This window comes from Triticum dicoccoides, chromosome 1A (genome assembly GCF_002162155.2).
Source record: "Triticum dicoccoides isolate Atlit2015 ecotype Zavitan chromosome 1A, WEW_v2.0, whole genome shotgun sequence".
Lineage (NCBI taxonomy): Eukaryota > Viridiplantae > Streptophyta > Magnoliopsida > Poales > Poaceae > Triticum > Triticum dicoccoides.
This window is the reverse complement of record NC_041380.1, coordinates 321023784-321031834: the sequence shown is the minus strand read 5'-3', so window position 1 is coordinate 321031834 and position 8051 is coordinate 321023784.

The window sequence follows — 8051 nt, the reverse complement described above, 5'->3', positions numbered from 1 at the left end:
GCTTCCCCGACTAGCCCACAAGCTCCGCCACTCCATCCTCGACCCACCTCACCGAGCCACGCCCCTCCAGAAGCCCCCGAAGCGCCGCCCCGACGTTTTTCCCCTCCTCGGACCCGCCGGTCGCCGTCGCCCGATTCATCGGCTCCGGACCGTCCCCGGCCTCGTCTCCGCCTCGAATGGATCCGCTGTGAGCCCCCAGTCATCTTCCCCCTAATCCCGCCTCCGTTTGATTGCCGTAGCCGCCGCCCCCTTGCTAACAGCAGCCGCCGCCGCATGGGATCGTCGCCGGCGAAACCCCGGTGACCATTTGGTCACGGGCGTGCACCCGTTGTGCTTGCCGCGACCCGTAGAGCCCCTCCAGCGCCTCAGCTCCCTCGTTTGTGAGCAGCAACGTCGAAACGCCCGACGCCCGAACTCCGGCCGCCGCCAGGAGCTCGTTTCCGGTGAACCCCGGCCTCCCTGTGCCCAGCTGCATGCGCCCCTAGATGCGCGGGAGCACGGGCTCCCTTTTGGTGCCCTCAGCGCGACCAGCCGCGGGCTGTAGCGCCGTCCCGAGCAACTCCGGCGAGGTCTCGCCGTCGCCGTGGTCGCCAGCGTCACTTGCTGACGTGGCTGGCTTAATTAGCCACTAAACACCGCACCGTGTCACTGACACCTAGGCCCCACGCCCTAATTAACCCCAGTTTAATATCTGTTTAGGATTAACTAAACCAGAGCAGCCCCACGCGTCAGTTTTGACCAAGCTGACGTGGCCGTTGACCGGGCCCACACGTCAGCGGCACTAACCAGCCCCAGTCACTGACCAGTGGACCCCACTGGTCAGGTTTGACCAGCAGCAGCGTCTGTTGACCTGCTGACGTCATAGTGACGCACTGCTGACGCAGTAAATGTTTTCTGGAATTTAAATAAATCTTAAATGATTTATTATTTTCAGAAAATGTCCTAAACTTCTAAAAATCATAGAAATTCAACCGTAACTCCAAATTAAATAAATTATATATGAAAAATTATCAGAAAAATTCAAAGAATCCATCTGTACCATTTTCATGCATGTTTGAACAATGTTTGTCCTTTGTTTTGGACAAAACAAATAAAGGGCATTTAAATAATCATATATGGAGTTGGAATTTGAATCATGTATTCAAACCAACTTCATTTAAATCATAGCTAGGTGCATTAGCTCAAAACACATTCATATTGCCATGTCATAGCATGCATCATTTTGTGCATTGCATTGATCGTGTTTCTTCTGTGTTTGCCGGTGTTGTTCCCCCTCGGTAGACGTTGTACCGACGATGTGATCGTTGACATTGATGAAGACTCAATGCTATCTTCAGAAGTGCCAGGCAAGCAAAAACCCCTTGTTCATTCCGATACAATCCTACTCTCTCGCCCTGCTCTCTTTTACTGCATTAGGACAACAACGAGTCATTTGTTACTTGCTGCGGTAGCTGAACCCCTTTATCCTCTGCATGACCTGTCATTGTCACAGTAAATAGATGAAACCCACTAGTATGAGTAGGAGTTGCTTGAGCCCTGTTGTGCCTACTCATTCATGTTTGTTTGTCATGCCTGCTATTGCTTAGAGTTGAGTCAGGTCTGATTCATCAGGAATGAATCAGAGGTGTGTGAACATGTCCTACTGTGTGTGAGCTAAGTGTGTGAACACGATTTGGTAAAAGGTAATGGTGAGAGGCCATGTAGGAGTACATGGTGGGTTGTCTCATTGAAGCCGTCCTCAGGAACTGAGCTCTGTGTATGTGATCCATGATTCAGCTACTACCATGCATTGGGCCCTGAAATATGACCCCGCTCGACTTCTTATTCACCCTTGTCCTCTGTCCAGGAGTTGCAAGTAGCTTCTGATGTTTGTAGTATGCTGGAGGCCGTGCGCAGCGCTGACCGTAGGGGTGGGCTATGATGCGGTAGGCACGTGGCCGGGTATACCGGGCGCCCGTTTGGTGTCTCGAGAACCCTGCACACATCGTTTGGGGCTGTGAGCGAAACTCCGGCCGGATCTCCTCATGGATGGAACCCGAATAGGCGATAAACCTGTACTAGAGACTTGAGTGTTTAGGTAGGTCGTGGTCTACACCCACGTCGGCTTTCACTTGAAGTCTGCCGAGCACATGTCGTGTGCAGACGCTAAGTGGTGGAAACATGTATGAAGAAGTACACCCCTGCAGGGTTAACATCATCTATTCGAATAGCTGTGTCCGCGGAAAAGGACTTCTGGGTTGCTTATATCAGTTCATAGACAAGTGAAAGTGGATACTCTAAAATACGCAAGATAAGCGTGAGTGCTATGGATGGCGTTCTCGTAGGGAGACGGGAGCGGATCCATAGTGGTGTATTGATATGGTGAATATGTGGACTCGTGTGCGCCACCTCAAAAGAGTCGCTTGCAGTTGTAGTTTAGGATAGCCACCGAGTCAAAGCTGGCTTGCTGCAGTTAAACCCCACCATCCTCTTTGTTGATAATGATGCATATGTAGTTAGTTCTGATGTAAGTCTTGCTGGGTACATTTGTACTCACGTTGCTCAATTTATGTTTTTGCAGAGAGACTTCAGTCTCACTAGTAGTTTCACGTGGACTTCGACGTTTAGCTTGTTACCTCAGCTACGATCTTGTGCCCTCGGCAGGATCTGGTCGATAGTCAGGCTTCTCAGCCTTTTTCATTTCTAGATGTATGTACTCAGACATGTTAAGCTTCCGCATGTGCTTTGATTTGTATGCTCTGAATGTTGGGTCATGAGACCCCTGTTTGTAATATCTCGCTCCTCGGAGCCTATTGAATAAATACTTGAGTCGTAGAGTCATGTTGTGATGCCATGTTGTATTTGCACATATCGAGCATATTGTGTGTATGTTATTGAAATGCTTGGTATGTGTGGGATCTGGCTATCTAGTTGTTTATCCTTAGTAGCCTCTCTTACCGGGAAATGTCTCCTAGTGTTTCCACTGAGCCATGGTAGCTTGCTACTGCTCCGGAACACTTAGGCTGGCCGGTATGTGTCCTTCTTCGTTCCTGTGTCTATCCCTTCGGGGAAATGTCACGCGGTGAATACCGGAGTCCTGTTAGCCCGCTACAGCCCGGTTCACCGGAGTCCTGCTAGCCCAGTGCTACAGCCTGGATCCACTCGCTGATGACCGACACGTTCGATGCTGGGTCATGGATGCCTGTCCCTGTAAGTTAGTGCCACTTTGGGTTCACGACTAGCCATGTCAGCCCGGGTTCTTTGTCATATGGATGCTAGCGACACTATCATATACGTGAGCCAAAAGGCGCAAACGGTCCCGGGCCAGGTAAGGTGGCATCCGTGGGAATACCGTGTGTGAGGCCGCAAAGTGATATGATGTGTTACATGCTAGATCGGTGTGACTTAGAATCGGGGTCCTGACAGCTTTGGTATCAGAGCTTGACTGCCTGTAGGATTACCAAGCCAAACTGGTCGAAGTTGAGTCTAGAAATTCTTTAGTTATATAAGGGAATTGATTGTGGGATGGAACATAAGGCTCTTTTTACTCCTTATACCTCATGGCCTTCTGATCTGAGTCAACCTCTTCTCTTCTACGGGGATTAAGAACTAGGCTATCTCTTCTTTCTATCAGGATCACGTGTTACTAATCCATAGACTTATAGAATTGTTGGAATTAAGTCTCAGTTCAGTTTCTACCTCTGTATGTTAATTATTGATCTCGAGACCTTGATATTGTGCTTCTGAGTGGCTATGCCACCATTTTTATAGCATGTCTCAAATCTTTTTGAGCATTTATAGCCGTTATGCTGTCCGAGTCATCCCAGGTTTCTAAATAGTCTGAAACAATTTGCAAATTCCTTCCTCCCGTTTCGATGTTCCTTTGGGCCAGATTAACCACACTAATCGGTGAGTTGAGGTACTTTATTGCCTTGACATATATGTTGGAGCTGGTATTATGACCCTAGGTGTCTTAGGGGATCATCTAGTAATTTAGCCATGATTTGTGTCCCAGTGTGATGATTCTGGCCATCATTCTCGTAAGCATCCCGTGATGCCACTTAGCTAGTAGGCATTTCACTTCTGGGTTTTCGAACCGAGATTCACCCTACTTACTTCATGTTGATAGTAATTGCTAGCTCCCTTAGGTTATTAGTAACCTTTGCGATAGTCCTTGAAGTCCGTGGTATCTTCTTCTTCCAAATACCATGAACTATTTATGGCAGAAGTTCGTCGTTGAACTGAACAATCACAACCAGAGTGCTCTTGATGAGTTCTCCATTATATATTGTGGCTCTGCCAGTTCTACCTTTCTGCATGGGTTATCCGGAAGAAATATGTTGAACTTCGTTCGACATGCTAAACCATGCATCCACAACTCAGAAAATCGTATGTTCCTTTGAGTTGTCCCTCTTTAGTTGTCTTCTGACCCTCGTCTATCAATTGATAGTCAAGAGTATGCGTGCATTCGTTCATCGATGCCTATTACTCTTGTGGTCCGTCAAGCCATTTTGTCCTGAATAACTTGGAGAAACAAACTCCAGTACCTCATCCATATCTAGGATTGGGTCAAAGCAGTTGTATTCTGCAGATCAAATGCCAATCCAGCTTTTGGTTATGTTCTACCTTGGAGTATTACCCCCTTTATGTCAGAATTGTCATGAGAACTGCACCAACTCTCATGAATTTTGACGTAGTGATACTTCTCACCATCATTAGTCATTCCTCGGTCTTCGTGTTGATGCAACCGGAATACCGACAAATGAATTGTGATGTGTGAAATAAATACTCCTAGCAACCTCGTTGCTTGGTAGTTAAAGGACAATAATGTCATTCTTAGCGTGTTGGTTTTTGAATCATCCTTCTAAGACTGATCATGCTACCTAGTCCTTATTCCGGTGCACCTTTCGGTCAATGAGTTGGGGCTATGCCAATCCCTTGCTCATTTGATCATATCGTCTTGCCCTGAAAAGCAAGATTGTTCTCGAGCTTAGTAACATATCGGTGGTTCGTGATTTTCCGAATATCTTCTCGAAAGTATCACCAGGTTGTCACCTGACTGTATGTTGAGCTCGTGATCAAGTTGGTTTATCCTGTAAACCACCCTTTCTCCAAGAATCTGTGTTGGATACCCCTGAGCTAGTTTGTTAAGCCAAGCAACAACTTGGAGAGTTGGAAGATAAAAGCTTACCTGACTTAGTTCATTTCAAAGGGATACCCTTTGTATGTGTGTGTTGAAGAAAATTGATATTTCATCGACTGACCCTCGTGATCAGTTAATGGACCTATCATCTTGTCCAACCTTTGATTTGGGTGTGGGCTATCCTCAAATCAAGTCAGAACCAACGATGCTCGTAATGTTGTCTTACTCGTGGTTGATCCCTCGAGCATACACCATTACATCTTTGGTCTGACCAATGCTATCACCGTGTTCACCTAACTACGGAATTTCTTTTAAAAGGAAACCCGGATGAATTGTTGTTGAGCCCATTGACAACATCCTTATCTCCTCCATGATTTTGTTGAACATTAAGCTAGTGTTGGAAACTTTTGAAAGCATTTCTTCATGCTAGTTCATGAAGCATATGTTCGGATGTAAGAAGTGACTTCCTCCAGTTCATGTGCATTTGATGCAAGTTGCCGCCGTGGATTCGAGAAACTCAATGTTGTTTCCTTTGGAATCATCCCAAATCAGTCATGCATACGTGCGAAGTATTCTGTGGTTCGGAGACTTGCAACCTCCATTCTATATGTGTCCCTAGCACACCAAGCCATTGATTGATTTGTTCAAGGTTAACAAGTTCTAAGTGCTAGTCCCGAAGGTACCAGAGGGATTTGTACAAAACTTCGATATCCTCGCTGATGGTTCCCCCTCCTGAACTCGGTAGTGTTTTATTATAAGACTACTTTGTGGTCATGCTTGTCTTGGACAACATGTTCACATGTTGTAGCAGAACCAGCTCATGTTTTGGAGCTTACTATCGTAGTTCATTTCCCGAGAATCTCGCAACGTCATCTCGTCGATTTGTGTTGCAAACTTTCATTTTTCTTCCTAGACTCGATGAGTCTGGAATATCCTGACACCAACCAGATTTGAATCTCAGGCAGATGTGATGGTTGGAACATTTCCAAAGAACTATAATACTGGTCCCTCGATAACCGGTAAAGTGGATGTCATGGCCAACACACCCAACCGGAAGACCTATTATTGTAGTATCTTGATTGAAGAAGTTGGCCACCTCCCCATAAGGATTTCGTAGGGTTTTACTCCAATAAGTTACTCCTTATGGATTCTTGAGCTCCCGGAGTCCGACCTTTACTTGATGTTCTAGATACCAGACCATTTCAAGGAATGGGATACGCTAGTACATCAAGGAGAACATTAGAAGCGGAGTGCTAAATGTCTCTCGGTCGATCATCCAGATTTTATTTCCTTGGCCCCGCCAAGGGTGAAATCTGAGAAAGTGTTATCTTCCTTTGCATCTGCATCATCCATCATCATTCATCATGGTAGCAAGTTGTGTTGCCAGGATCCTTGACACGGATATTGGTAAAATCTTGATGATTATGGAAATGCTCAAGTTCTTGAGAGCACGCACAAGCGCTAGGTATTATCATCGACACTAACTGGGATGCTCTCAGTTTCCTCGGCAATGCTATGACTTTTCAAACAGTGAATTCACTCTCTATTGTTGGGTTCTTCCCCAGTTACCAGAATCATTCCCAGCATTTGCATTTTGTTCCCAGCTTGCACCGCCAATGTGCCATTCTACCATGGGTCTCTTCCATTTCCGGTGGTAAGCAAATTCATCCATTACATTGTCTTCAACAAGGTAATCCACATCGTCCAAGTCCGAGTATGCCATCCTACCGACCCCCTCCAAACGATCGCTCGAGAATTGCCCTAAGTTGGTATAAAGAGTTTCAATGATCTTGGAATCAAAGGTAATTCTTTTTGCCACTTAAGGAGATATTTCTACGAGTCACCATCCCTAAGATGCCCCGTTGTGGTGTCGTGGCAACTCAACTCCTCGCTGCGCTGACAACCGTTTACCACCCTGTTAAGTGTGGAATTGTTGTCTACCTAGTGACCCTCATCATCTGTTCCACTCCATCCCTCCAGATGTGTGCTTCATGTCTCAGCTCAAGAGATGTTGCTATGACTCACTCTGTGAGTTGGTCCTAAGTTGATTGATCTTCGAGAAGATTGATTTTTCTGGAATTGTCCCTTTCCCCTTGTTGTCATGTTAGATGGAGTTCTCAGATCAAGGCTTCGAGACAATGATGGTGAACGAATCAACATTCATTTGAAGTGCAACCTGGATCGTGAAGATTGTGCTAGTTTGCGTTCCCCCTTCACCTTACCCTACGCTTGAATCTCGGGACGAGATTCTTGTTTAGTGGGGGTGAGTTGTCACAGCCCTAGAGCTTGCTTGTAATTAGTGGCATCTGCATCCATGCATCATGTTTAAATTTTGAAACTTGAACTGAGGAAATTTGGAAGCCTCAAAAACTTAAATAAAAGAAGGGCAAAAACCCTAAAATCTCATTCATTGTTCCAAAATGCTCTTCTTACATGTTTGATAATTTTTGGCAAGGGTTCTGGTCCCAACCAAAATATTGAACATTTTTAAGGATTTATTTTTGGGACTTTGAATTTAAATCATTAGCTATTTGAATTTGAATTATATTCATATAATTAGAATATAATTTCAAATACCCCTGAAATATTTTATGAGCTTTTCGAAAAGTCCATCTAGCAAAATAAAAATATTCAAAGGAGTTTTTGGCATTGTTTGAATTTGTTTAAATTCAAAACAATGACAAAAGATATTAATAAAAGAAAAACAGAACAGAAATATAAAACAAGAGAGAGAGAATCTTACCTGGCGCTCACCTGGTAGCCAACCGGCCCAGCACTGCAGCTGGCCGGCCCAGCCCACCACTGCAGCCCTCCGTCGTCTTCCCCCCCTCGTCCCGAAGCAGCTGCGTGCCCGGCGCGCAGGCGAGCTGCGCCAGCTCCTCCCTGCCTGCCTGGCTACCCCCTCGTCGCCCTGGTCGCCTCCCGCGAC